At 46.8% G+C, this 14,542-nt stretch overlaps 1 protein-coding gene across 1 annotated transcript in view; it reads right to left on the reverse strand.

The window, feature by feature from the left end:
- The window catches only part of ksr2 (kinase suppressor of ras 2), a gene marked incomplete at both ends in the record, with an annotated part of 132,504 nt that overhangs the window by 97,621 nt on the left and 20,341 nt on the right, over nucleotides 1-14,542 (reverse strand). The window lies entirely within an intron of this gene.

Below are 14,542 nucleotides of genomic sequence, written 5' to 3' on the forward strand. Positions count from 1 at the left end.
GCCGATGTTGTGGGTTCAATTATAGCCCATTCTTGTACAATCTAGGCATGACTGCGCAATCTAGGCATGTTTACTATTACACAACATGTTCACTGTCATTTTTGGATATATTTTTATTTGTATTTCTTGTAATATGTTGTACATAGGGCTGTCAAACGATGTAAAAAAAAATCTAATTAATTACATGATCTGTAATTAATTAATCACACTTTTTTTTCCGGCAAAAAGCCCCCAAATTAAGATATTTCAATTCAAAGACGTTACATTATAGTGGCTTTGTGATTGTGATTAGCCTACTGACCGACATCCAGTGATCCCCGGTCAGAGCAGCGTATTCGGGCCGCGCCAGTAATTCCATTCTTGTCATCTTTGCTGTGGCCTGCAGTCCACAGCAATCCACTTTGCGATGGAGTTTGTCAATTTTTCAGAGGTGATTTACTCATTCGGAGTCTGCTCTCAGTGAGTGTGGGCTGGCGAAGCCCGCTCATAGGTGTTATGGTTCGGGCCGGGTCCGCCCTGGCTCGCCCCCTGCTCCCGGTCCAGACCCTCACCCCTGCCCCAGACCCCTGGTTCGCCCTGCTCACCCCCTGTTCCCAGCTTGGATTCCTGACCCTGAGCTCCTGTGCCCCCTGGACCCTGAGCACCTCCTCTCCCAGTGACTGCCCCTGCACTACCCCCAGAAACTTTGTACACGCTGTTCACGTTGTCACCTGGTTTTGTTGTGCCTCCTTGTGTGTTTGGTCTTGTGTTTTGTTGTCTTGTCTTCTATGTTGGTTTGTGTCCTCCCAGCCCCAGCTCTAGACACCTGTCCCCCACATCACTCCAGTCCCTCCTCTCCTGGCCCTCTAGCTCCCCCCTCTAGTGTTCTGCCCTGTCCCATTCCCTGTCCCAGCCTCGTTCCCTGTTCCCTTCCCTTGTGTCCTAGTTCCTCTGTCCTTGTGTTGCTGTCTTGTTGGAATCCCTCCATGTCCTTGTCTGGGTGATTGTCTGCACCTGTGTCTCGTTATGTCTTGCCTCCCAGAGTATATATGCCCTCCTGTTTCCTTTGTTCTCTGTCGGTTCATTGTCTGTGTTAGTGCTGGGCTCCCCGTGTTTTATTTTTGAATTTCGTCATTAATCTAGCGAGAATCAAAATGTAACATTTTGCTAATGTTTCCATAACCAAAAAATAACGCTAAATCAAAAGTTGTTTTCTTGGTATCTCATTGACAACTTGGCAGCTAGCTAGCTCCAGAAGCCAGCTGGCTGCATTTTGGAATCTTTATCTGGTAAAGGTAAACACCGATTGCCATCCCAAAAAATATATCAAAAGTTGTTTTCTGGGTATCTCATTGACAACTTGGCAGCTAGCTAGCTCCAGAAGCCAACTGGCTACATGTTGAAATCTAGGTAAGGTAAGGTAAACACAGGTTTTAAAAGGTAAAAACGGTGGTAAACACACTCACACCTGACTCAAAGAAACTGGTCCCAACAGTTACCTGCTGTGTGTGAGGTGTGAAGATGGTGCCTTGGTGTAACGTCATGGGAAGGACACATCACAAAGACTGAATAACAAGTCCAAAGCTAACAGAAATCCATGAATAAAACAGTGATATATATGTGGCAAATGATATAAGCTGACCACTCAAATAACTTTTTAGAGTTTTGGATGCGAATTACATGAATTGTCAAAATTAATGCAAATCTAGTGCCAAAGCCCTCAGCAGCATCATTCAAATAATGTATGTTTATTTAATTTCAACAGGATGACAGATGACCTGGTCAGATATTTACTCATCAGAAAGATTATTTAAACTATCTAAAACAGTAATGATGTCAATCCAAAGGATAAATTTAAGGCACAGGTCGAAAAAAAAGGGTAATCAAATAAGAATAAGAATTTTGATGATAAATACTGTGTGTGTGTGTGTGTGTATATATATATATATATATATATATATATATATATGACAGAGAGGATGGGTGCAACGGAATCTGCCTTGTGTGACACACAAACAAACAAACTATGCACACACACACTTCAGGGGCCTCATTTATCATTGAGGTACGCCTTCTTTTACACGGTCTTTTCCGCGATTTCAGGCGTACGCCCTTTTCCCCCCCCACAGCGCGATCTATCAAGCAAAAAGGGCGGATATTTAGTCGCCTTTCTACGCGCTTTTTTCTAGGACACCACTCAACTTGGCGTACCGATTTAGACGGGTTTTTACACCCTTTTTGAACACAGGGGGAACTGGCGATGCAGGTGGTGCGTCGGTGAATTACAATGTTTGATGGAGAGAGGAAGAGCGAGAGTTTATGAACGCACAATCATGTAGGCTAATAGCCCAATTCAGCACAAACATATATCGCAATGCAAGATCGTGTCCTCTAACCGGCTCATTAATGGTCCAATATGGATTTGTTCCCCAAACTTAACCTATGCGCAATATGTCCTCACACACCTAATGCAGGCACTCCATCAAACGGCAATAATTGACCAATTAGATTGTCATTAATATGTGATCATGTGGACCTGTTTGCTGTTTGGTAAGCATATAATGGTGCGTTCGTTTGTGGTCGGACGTGGCAAGTGGCAAAATACCTACCTCCGACCTGTGTGCATTCGAGCTATAGCGAATGATATGATGATGATACGATATGATATTGACATCAGCCGGCAACTGGGGGCTGAGAAACATATCCGAATTTGCAGGAAGTGCGAGTTCATGCAGCGTTTTATTTAATCATTCCTAGTAGCAAGTCGCAATTTGCCACCTCCCAGTTATAAACGAACGCACCATAAATGACAGTCCTCCTGTGTGTAATGCGAGCCAAAATGAATCCGGCGCTACTCGGCCTACTGGCCGAGATAGAACTCCAAAGAGGTGACGGCGATGGCGACTGCACCCACACATTGGTAAGGGCACCATCAGTGAATGAATACGTCTATGTGAATCGCTAAAATGTGCACACTATAAATACCCAAATCATATGTGACGCCGACATGCTCATCACAAGTGTAGTGGCACGGTGGCCTGGCTCCACGCATGACTCATTCATCCTGGCGCACAGCAGGGTAGGGGCTAGACTGTAGGCAGGCGCTGCGCGTGACGGCTGGCTTGTTGGTGTGTGCATAGCCAAGATACATATTATTTTTCTTTTTTACTTTAATCTTTATTTGCATTTTCCATCCATACAACGACAATACAATAAAACATAAAAACTAACAATAGCAGCTTATGGGTACTTCCATCAATGCAGCTTTTTTCTCTTACTCAAATATTACAATTTCAATATTAGTGGTATCATCACACTTCCTTCTATAATCCGTCCATTTTTCCCATCTCCCTTCAAACTTTCCTTCCTGCATCCTCAATGCATGCGTGAACTTCTCCATAACATAAATCTCCTCCACAACACCCAGCCACTGCTCCTTGGTTGGGGGTTCCACCTTATACCAAGCCCTAATTATTGTCTTTTTACTAGCAACCAATAGTACTTTCACTAGGTATCTGTCCCCTCCTTGTACATCATCCTGTGTTATGTTTGCCAAGATATATATTCAAAGCTGATAAGAATGAGAACCAGTCAAGACCCCACCACAAAATGAGGACCCAAGCCCTCAGCCCCCTCCCCGTCATGAGGGTTACCAGCGGGGCCAAAGGGCCCGCACTGAGGTCATGCGCCAGCTATGAAGACACAAACAAGTAAGGTTCACATTGTTACCATTTTATTGTCTGTTGGTGGGTGACTGTGTGAGGTGTGTGAGTGCGTTTGTGAGTGAATGTGTGAGGTCCGTGAGTGTGGTAGTGAGCTACTGTGTGAGGTCCGTGACAGCATGTGTGAGGGAATGAAGTGCAGTGAGGATGTCCTGTTGGCTCTGGTGGTGTAGTGTGGTGACCTCCACCAACTGCTGCACAACTGCCCCAATCCCTTCTGCCATGTCCCTCTGGGCCTCTAGGGTCATGAGCCTCCAGCACAGCGTCTGAGAGGAAGCCCAGCCCTCAGGGAGCTCACCAACAAGCACATACACCTCCGTCTCCGAAAAGTTTCTCTTCTTTCTGCGTTTTTCCATAAATGTAATTGTCTTGCCTTGCCTTTGATCCACGCTGTATTATGTTATTATGTCGGTTCCTTCCGGTGAACCACGTTGTGCGTTGTCATGGTTTTCACCATATATGGTTGAATTTGGGCGTGTAGAGGGCGGAACATGAAGCACGTTCACGTCCGCACTCTTCTAGGACACCGTGGGAGAGAAATCGGCGCAGCAGCGTGTACGCCATGTTTGATAGATCCGAAAAGCGTGTAAATATTCTCGTCGTACGCGGGGGCAGTCCGCCCTTTTCTCGTTTTCGTCGTACGCCATCTTTTACACCTGAATTTACACGCTCTTTGATAAATGAGGCCCCAGGTCGGGACACATTTATCCGAAAAGGGTAATCAAATAAGAATGATGATGATAAATACAGTGTGTGTGTGTGTGTGTATATATATGACAGAGAGGATGGGTGCAACGGAATCTGCCTTAGGCTGTGTGTTTGTGTGTGTGTGTGTGTGTGTGTGTGTGTGTGTGGGTGTGGTTGCGTGTCAACCATCCATCGATCAAACCTGTTTGTGATGATATCTTTTTAATTGTGTGTTGATATGCCAAAAGGGGCAATGAGATATTTGTTGAAACGCACTGAGCAGAGAACAAAACAAACAGCTACAGCTGTATTACCCTCTCGTTCTCATGACCCCCCCCCCCACACACACACACACACACACACTTACTTTGCTTACTGGCACTCCATCGTGACCGATGATGACTTCTGCTACTGGTTTGTGGGTTCTTTGGTGGCTGTACAGTCCAATGCGTGATGCACATTGTCTGCCACAGACAGGGCAAGTGAAGGCCTGACCCGATGGGGCAGGTGTAGACATGGCCGCCTTTCTCCTCTCTCTTTTTGCCAGATGGTGTTTTCTTCTGTTCTCCTCTGCCAGCTCTGCTCCTTCATGACAGAGTCCACGCCAGGAGGAACGATCTGCGGCAGCAGGCTGTATCTCACACATCTTTAGGAGGGTCTTGAGCTGGTCTTTCAGCCTCTTCTTCTGGCCCCCTGCAGTGCGACGGCCTAGGTGTAGCTGGCCATACAGGGTTTTATGCGGGAGGCGGCAGGTTGGCATTCTGGTGACATGGCCGAGCCATCTGAGTTGGTGAAGCATGATGGTGACCTCTATGCTCCTGCAGCTGGTTCGCTGAAGGGCCGCAGTGTGTGGAACACGATCCTGCCAAGTCACCTGTAAGGCACCTTATGTGAAACGCCTCCAGCATCTTGAGATGGCGAGCATAGATTGTCCATGTCTCACAGCCATATAGGAGGGTTGTGATGCAGATTTCCTTGTAAACTTTGGTGTGGAGGTGGAGGTTATTGTTGTTAAAGACTCTCTTCCTCAGTCGCCCAAAGGAGGATGAGGCCTGTTTGATCCGGTTTTGTATGTCCACACACACACACAAACAAACTATGCACGCACACACACTTCAGGGGGGTATTCCATCAAAGTCGCTAAAGAAAGCGAGACTTATTTGAAAAAGCCAAACTTGAATTAACGCCAACTTCCGCTTAAGCATAAAGTCGTTCCATCAACTCGATTCAGCTGCGTCTACTCGGCATGTTTGCAAAGCCTCGCTTTGTGCACGCGCCCGGGGTTTATAAGAAGCTCTCGCGAGTAGATGGTCGAAAAGCTGATAGAATGGCCGGGAAGCAGAGAGCGGTGTTCTTTAGCCAATCGGAGCAAACACTCCTTCTTCAGTCATATGAAGAATACAAAACAGAAATGACAAGAAAAGGGAACACTATCGCGATCAATAAAGCTAGGGAGATGGGGTGGCAAAAGATTGCCGACAGACTAAATGCGCGCGTTAAGCCTACAAGCATTTCACTAGTTTAATCGTCTTGCTCTGCCTATCATATCAATTTCATGTAAAGCACTTTGAATCAACCTATTTATTCTTCACTGTAACACCCCAACAGGAGCTGTCTTAGCAGTGAAAAGCGAACATAGCAGCAAGTCAAAGTAAAATATAAGAACATTTTCCACAGTGGTAAGTAGCCTAATAAAAGTATTAATGTAAGTAATATAATAATATAGTATTATTATAAAATTTTACAAAATAGAGGTTGAGCTGAAAATATGTATCATTTAGCCACACACAAAAATTGATTGGTTGATGCTGCCAGGGAAAGGGATGTCTGGGGCCCCCTGCTGGAACTGCTGCCTCCGCGACCCGACCCCGGATAAGCGGATGAAGATGGATGGACGGGATGGATGGATGGTAGCCACACACCAAAAAAAGGGCGATGCGTCTGGTACTGGTGGGCGATTTCCACCAGAGGAATTCACTCCAGCAGAGGAGCTGGTCCTCAGCTGCAACAAGGGGCGGCCTGTGATTGAGGGGATAGAGGGCAGGACCTCCTCAGAGATCCAACATCAAGATGCCCGGGAGTACAAGGTATTGGTATAGGTATGTACAAGGTATTGTCCACCTGTCCACTACGTTACCTCCACATGTCGGCCTCTCAACTGTAGTAATAACGTTCGCCTGCGCCTATATCTTCCAGTGAGCGGTGGTAGCATTCAACTCCTGGATCCCCCGACCACAGATGCTGAACCCATTGGCCTACCGGACCCATATGTGAGTAGGCCTAGGTAATATCACTGCATCTCATGCAGTCCTGTCTTCTCTTCCTCTCTTCACAGTCAGATAGGCCTTGGCACATCCACAGCCGTAGATGGACCCAGTACCAGAGCCGTAGATGGACCCAGTACCAGAGCCGTAGATGGACCCAGTACCAGAGCCGTAGATGGCCCTAGCAGAGCCATTGATGAAGAAACGGCATCTGCATACACAGAAATACCAGAAGCAGAGGTAAGCCCAAATGTGGAAGTTCCAGATGTGCCTGCAATCTAATGAAAATGTACTATCTTTTTAATATTAATAATCAACCACCCTACTGCAGGGCATGACTGAAAACCCCCGAACCACAAGGAATGACAGAAATGAAGTAAGTAGTAATTCATATTGCCAACTACATAGCCAGCTCAGCTACTCTGGCACATTTCCCCTGTCACAGGATGTAGGTGCCATATACAAGCGCAAGCTGCTTGTGACAATAGAAAGCAAGAAACTGGCTATGGAAAGCACAAGATTGGACATGGTATACAAGTGGCTACTAATTAAGAAGGTCAAGCTAGAGATAAGAAAGCTGGAACAGGATGTAAGTATAAATTCGAACACAGCTGAAGGTCATGGTTAGGACTGCATTTTTAATTTCTGTCTTGTCTCTCCACAGCTTGAACGAGTGTAATAAAAACAAATTCAGTTGAACTTGAGCATATGCGTTTCTTGAAACGGTATATGAAAGGTATAACACAAAAGGTCACCACAATAAGCCATGAGAACCAATGGTTCCTGAGCCTGGTGGCCTGTAGGGGCAGGAGCCCATCTTCTGTTCCTGTAGTGTGAGGTGGCTTGATGGACAAGTCCACCCCCTGGACATGACGCTAGTATGTCGCAGCGACTTGCCCCAATCCAATCCTTGATACTGAGTGCCAAGCAGGGAGATATCAGGTACCATTTTTTAGTCTTTGGTATTATATGGTTGGGGATCAAACTCACGACCTCCCAATCTCAAGGCAGACTCACCACAATGAGGTCCAACTGAATATGTAGGGGAAAATTAACACGTCACCACAATGAGGTGTAACTATGTGGGGAAACTAACACAAGGGTCACAGTGCGACTCCATCATCCCCGTACTGAATAAGCCAAGACCAGCCTGCTTCAATGACTACCGCCCGGTAGCTGCAAAATTTCCCCCTGAGGGGATCAATAGAGTATCTTGTCTAGTCTATCTATCTATCTATCTATCTATCTATCTATCTATCTATCTATCTATCTATCTATCTATCTATCTATCTATCTATCTATCTATCTATCTATCTATCTATCTATCTATCTATCTATCTATCTATCTATCTATCTATCTATCTATCTATCTATCTCACACAGACCCAACAGATCCACAGAGGATGCATTAGCTCACATCCTCCACACCACCCTATCCCACCTAGACAAGAGCAAGGGGAATGTGTCAGGTTATGTGAGGCTGCTGTTCATTGACTTCAGTTTAGCTTTCAACACTATAACCCCACCCAGACTCGACACCAAGCTCAGGGTCCTGGGGAAAAACGACGCCCTCTGCAAGTGGATCCCGGACTTCCTGTCAGACAGACCCCAGGTGGTGAAGGTAGGCAACCACACCTCATCCCCACTCACACAACACGGGAGCCCCCCAGGGCTGTGTTCTGTCCCCCCTAATGTACTCCCTGTACATGCACGACTGTACAGCTACATTCTACTCCAACACCATTGTCAAGTTTGCCGACGACACAGCAGTGATAGGCCTGATCACCAACAATGATGAGAGGGCCTACCTGGAGGAGGTGAGACTCCTGACTCATGATGTCAATCCACAGGATACATTTAAGGCACAGGTCGGAAAAAAGGGTAATCAAATAAGAATAAGAATGATGATGATAAATACTGTGTGTGTGTGTGTGTGTATATATATATATATATATATATATATATATATATGACAGAGAGGATGGGTGCAACAGAATCTGCCTTAGGCTGTGTGTGTGTGTGTGTGTGTGTGTGTGTGTGTGTGTGTGTGTGGTTGCGTGTCAACCATCCATTTATCAAACCTGTCTGTGATGAGATTTTAAAATTGTATGTGTTGATATGCCAAAAGGGCCCCCCGCCCCACACACACACACACAAACAAACAAACTCTATGCACGCACACACACACTTCAGTCAGGACACGTTTTCCCTGTTGTTTTCCCTGTTGCACAGACCTCTGCCCATGAATGCATTTCGCGGCATTTTAATCCAGCCTATTGACAATGAATGGGGAGATTTTTCGCCCCTGAGCCCAAATCCAAAAAAATGAATGGGCATAAATGGGTGCCCGTGTTTGGTTGCAGCCGGCGGGGGGAGGTTCGGTGCACTCCGGGCTCTCCCCGCGCACACCACAGTCCAAACCCTGTGTCTCTAGCCCCCCTACACGAGGAGCTGGCTTTGCTCAAAGTTTTGTGTTATTTCTAGCATCTGCCCCATGATTCAGATCAGCTCCTAAATGTAATGGGTTCAAAGTTGGACCATGCTACACCCCTCCACCGAGTTTCATGAAAACCAGGCTGGTAGTTTTTGCGTAATCCTGCTAACAAATAAACAAACCAAGAAACACACACCGCTGAAAACAGACCTCTGCTGGGGCGGAGGTAACAAACGCTTATACCAAATTGAAAATAAAATAAAGACCATTTAGGGGAACACTTTATGATGGAGGGCACAGGGGAAGGAGACATTGCCCCCCCCCCCCCCCCCTCGACCCATCGAGAGAGAGAGAGAGAGAGAGAGAGAGAGAGAGAGAAAGAGATAGATGATCATTGTTTGGAAAACGACGGGAGGAGTGGGGGTAGGATTAATTAGCTACAGAGGAGAGTGTAGCCAAACAGTCCATCAAAACCTCCCCAAACCAGAAACCGTGGATCAACCATGAAACACACGAGGCCCTAAAAAAACATGAAACACACGAGGCCCTAAAAAAACACAATGCTGCCTACAAACCAGTTAGACCAACTAGAAACAGGCAACATGGATGATTATAAGAGCAGCAGCAGGACACAACGTAAGGAGAACAGTGAAGGAAGCCAAGAGGGAATAGGGTGAGAAAATGGACTTCAAATTCAAGCAAGGCGACCTCAAAAGTGTGTGGCAGGGATTAAACACCATGACTGACTATAAGGGACCTCCATTCTCCTCAGGACGCTGCTCTCCTGAACAGCCTCAACACTTCCTATGCCCGCTTTGGAGACCAACAATGGGCGAACGGCCGTCGCACCTGAGGTGGAGGGGAAGGAAGAGCACTCATTCTCTCTGAACACGACGTCAGAAGGGTGTTTAAACAGGTGAACGTCAGGAAAGCCGCGGGGATAGATGGTAACACAGAGAACCGAACATACCTTGGGGGGGCCACTCCCCCACCTCAAGAACATCTACACCAGAAGATGCAAGGCCAAGGCCAACTGGATCCTGAGAGACCCCAGCACAGACATAAACCATCTTATACTGTATAGAAAGGGTACTTATTGTGTAATTAGTGTTCATTTGTAAACTTTGTAATTTTCTTAAATTGTACATTTGTAACTTGTAAATGTGTAATTTGGAATACACTATTAGAGTTTATCTGTATTGAGCATAATCTTGGAGCCTGTAGCAACATTTCCCTGTGACTGTACACCGTACAATACATGTGACAAATAAAGGGATCTTAAATCTAATAAGAGCTGAGTTTTCCCAGAGGCGTCTGGTGGGTCCTGGTATAAGGTGTGTCAGAACCAGTGAAGCTGCGCGAGCGTGTGGGCCGCTGCCAAGCCCTTTGCATGCCATGACAGGAGGTTCTTACCCGGCTATAGCAGGAAATGTTCCTACAGCATTGGCGAACATTCCCTACATGAACCAACAAACCTCGAACCGGGTAGTTGTAGGCTACCGAGCTCAGCCTTTTGTGTTCCCGACCAAATAGCACGCTCTCCTCACCGTGCAGATATGGGCAAACGTGATTTATGATGGCTAGGCCTACAAACGGAGATGTAGGAGAGGTTTTTCCAAAGAACCCCTCAAATATGTGGTAGACTACAGTTTAATCAGGAATAATATTCTGAAATGGGATCTGCAGCCTAATCATTGAACAACAGCCTAGGAACTGGTTTGTTTGTGTGTGAGTCAATGATCACAAATCTAAATAGGAATTGGATATGGAGTTTGGATTACTGGGAAAAATTAAAATAGTAACTTTATACCAGGAAGATCCGTGGTGAAGCGAGTACTAGCCTACGGCAAGCCTGATCTACAGTAGGCCTATGGAGCGCTGCACTCACTGGCTGCACTCTAGGAAAGTTGGACTTAATTTTGACCTCTCTTTGACCACTCTAAAACTATGAAAGAATTAAACAAAAAATGCAGCAACACAAAGTAGATAAGATGACGGTTTGGAAGCAAAGGGAAGCATTTCTCTTACAACAGAGCCTACATATATAAATAAGGTGAACCGTAGTAATATTATTATCACAGCGGAGGGGATTGAGATCGTCTCAGGGTGGGGGTTATGGCTAAGTGAAAAAATCTCACTCCAAACCTTTGGTCAAACTTGGCAGCCCTGTTCTTTGCAAACTATTTTACAACTTTTTTCAGTTAGATTTGTGTTCGCCCCAAACGTTTGCAGAAATAAGCGAATGGTCTGAAAGTAGTTTGAACTGGACTGAGGGTTGGCACGCGCACTCTACTTAGGGAGTAGCAGAGAGGAAAGGGAGTAGCAGAGGGACACACAGAAGCAGAGCACAACACACACGCACACACACACACACACTCCCCCAGAGGGACAGAGTAGCAGAGAGGGACCCGACACACTACACACGATGCGACTCAGAAATACGGCTCATTCTTAAATTACCGGTACTAATAAAATGGGGTATTGTACCATTTTTGACGGCAGAGTATCACGGTCTAGTATCGATATACCGTGCAACACCAGCACGTTATGAGGCTGTGGTACTCTCATGTCCTCCAGTCACATGTGTCTGATCGTTCACTAAATTATTTTTCTTTTTGAATAAGCTTCTTAAACCCATCTTGCCAAGCTTCCACCAACAATGACAAGCCAAGCCCTCTAACCAGGGCGCTCTCTTCTTCTCTCGGCTGCAATACATGATTGGAATGGCAGATGGATTTAATAGCTCCATATTTATTACCTATTATCCACCTCCCACCACCACCCCTCTGCCTGGACAGTCCACCCCCCTTTCCCCTACGTTCTGATTCAGAATTTTTCTGGTGTCACCACTCTAGGTCACATGGGCGAGTGCTGTTGCGTGTGACTGCTGGCAGGGAAAGAGAGAGGCCTGCAATTAAATAGTTGACCGCATTATTCTGGCTGCATGCATGGAATGCTATCACAGCCCAGATAGCAAGCGGATGTGTAATGATTCTGGGCCATATATGGGCCGGAACTAAGACACAAGGGCCAGATCTGCTGGCCTGTATATGGCCCAGATCCGCTTGCTATCTGGGAGTATCAAAGGAATCTGGGACTGTTTTGTTGACAACTTGGTGGCAAGCTACAGAAGCCAGTTGGCTGCATGTTGGGCTGATTTGATCATGTTAATATAGGGAGACATGCACCACACGTACATGTGAGATTTCAGACCAATCAGACTTATGGTTTATTAGAAGAACCAGAAAATTGCAGAAAAATCTGTCATGGTTCTTGAGGGAAATTAGCTCCCCATGAGGAAATACATAAGTGTACCTGGTTTCATACATGTTTGTCAAACAGGGTGGAAATGCCAGCATTTTCAAATTTGCAGACCGTAGGACCAGTGCTAAAAGGAAAGGTCAGGGTATTTCTTGAAGAGGTGAGCCTGTGACGAAAGATGGCCAATGACTCTTGGGACGTTACTGGGGAGTTCATTCCACCGCTGTGGGGCCAGGACAGAAAAGAGCCGTGACCAGTTTGATCGACCGCAGGGCAACCAATCGCCTTGAGGCAGCAGGGGGGCGGGGGGTTTAGGGCTTGACCACGCCCTGGAAGAAGGAAGGAGCTGTTCCTTTCACTGCCCTCTAGGCTAGTGCCAGAGTCTTAAGCTGGGTGCGAGCTCCGACAGGGAGCCCGTGTGTGGAAAATGTTTAGGAAGCTGTGTGGCTGAACACAGCTGAGCTGCTGTTTTCTGGACAGCTCAGAATCAGATTCTGATTCTGACAGCTCCAGATGTCTGACGGCCGAGGTTGGGGCGCCAGCCAGGAGGGAGTGGCAGTAGTCCAGGCGAGAGATGACGGCACCAGCGCCGTCTTGTCAGTGAGGAAGAGGCGACTCCTCATGATGTCATAGAGCAGATATCTTCAGTAGCGAGTAACCGACGCAATGTTTGTCAAGAACGACAGTTGGTTGTCTAGGGTCACACCCAGATTCCTCGCAGTCTGAGTTGGCATCACCATGGTATTGTCAATGGTGATGGATAGGCCACCGTGTGAGTAGCTCTTCCCCGGGAGGAACAGCAGCTCAGTCTTGTCCAGGTTGAGCTTCAGGTTGTGTGTCGCCATCCACTCTGAGATGTCAGTCAAGCACCCAGCTATGCGTGTCTCCACTTGTGTGTCAAAGGGGGGAAATGACAAGACCAGCTGGCCTGGGTGTCATTGGCATAACAATGGTAGGAGAAGCCATGCGAACGAATAACAGAACCCAGAGAGGTTTGTAGAGGGAAAAAAGAAGAGGACCCAGAACTGAACCTTGTGGAACTCCCGTAGTCAGACTTCATGGTTCCGACACGAACCCTCTCCATGTCTGGTAGGAGCGACCCATCAAGTAGGATGCAAACAAATTGTGCAGAGTCTGAAACTCCCCTCCCCTCAAAGGTGGAGAGGAGGATCTGGTGGTCCACCGTGTCAAATGCTGCTGACAGGTCCAAGAGTATCAGGATGGAGGAGAGAGTGTACAGTACTCTCCCGACGTGAAGGGACTTCCTGAGGTCAGTGCAAGGAGGTCCATCTCTGTCGAGAGACCTGCCTTGAACCCAGACTGGTGGGGGTTCAAGAGATTGTTCTGGTGGAGATACAAAGACAATTGGTTATACTGTAGATAGCACGTTGAAGTGGAAGTTGGGAATAAGGAGCAGAAGGGAAACCGGTCTGTAGTTTTTGACATTTGAGGGGTCAAGTGATGGTTTCGTCAGGTTCCTTTCTGCCAGGTGACTCTGGCAGTCTTGAAAGCAAAGGGAAAGGGTCCTGATGTGAGAGATGTGTTGATGAGTTGGGTTGGGAAGGGAAGGTGTTCAGGAACAATAGACTGAAGGAGAAGGGAGTGAACCAGGTCAATGGAGCATATGGTGGGGCGGCTAGATGTGACAAGGTTGAGGACCTCGTTAGGGGAGAGGGGGGGAAGATAGGGTCCTCTCCTTGCACATCCTTTTTGTATACTTGTATACTGTAAAAGTGCTATCTATCTATCTATCTATCTATCTATCTATCTATCTATCTATCTGTCTGTCTGTCTGTCTGATATGGCAGTGTTCAAAGTGTTGGCGTGTGTTCAGAGTGTTAGCGTGTGTTCAGAGTGTTGGCGTGGTGGTGTTCAGTGTTGGTGTGTGTTCAGTGCTTTTGCGTATGTTCAGAATGTATGTTCAGAGCGTGTGTGCAGTGTGTGTTCAGGGCATGTGGGCTCCTGAAGAGCCCGTCTCTCTGGTGTGTGTTCAGTGTGTGATTCAGAGCGTGTGTTCAGAGCTCTCTGGCGTGTGTGGAAGGAACGCAGAGAAGCAACGGCCGCCTCGAAAACACCACTCGTCGTCATAGCAACCCATAGAGACCCAGGTCTCCCCACAGCGTCGTGAAGGTAACGATCTTTGATTGGTCTGAATGCAAACCAGGGTCGTTACGGGTCCCTGCGCTTCAATGCAA

This window comes from Borostomias antarcticus (assembly GCF_949987555.1).
Source record: "Borostomias antarcticus genome assembly, chromosome: 6".
NCBI lineage: Eukaryota > Metazoa > Chordata > Actinopteri > Stomiiformes > Stomiidae > Borostomias > Borostomias antarcticus.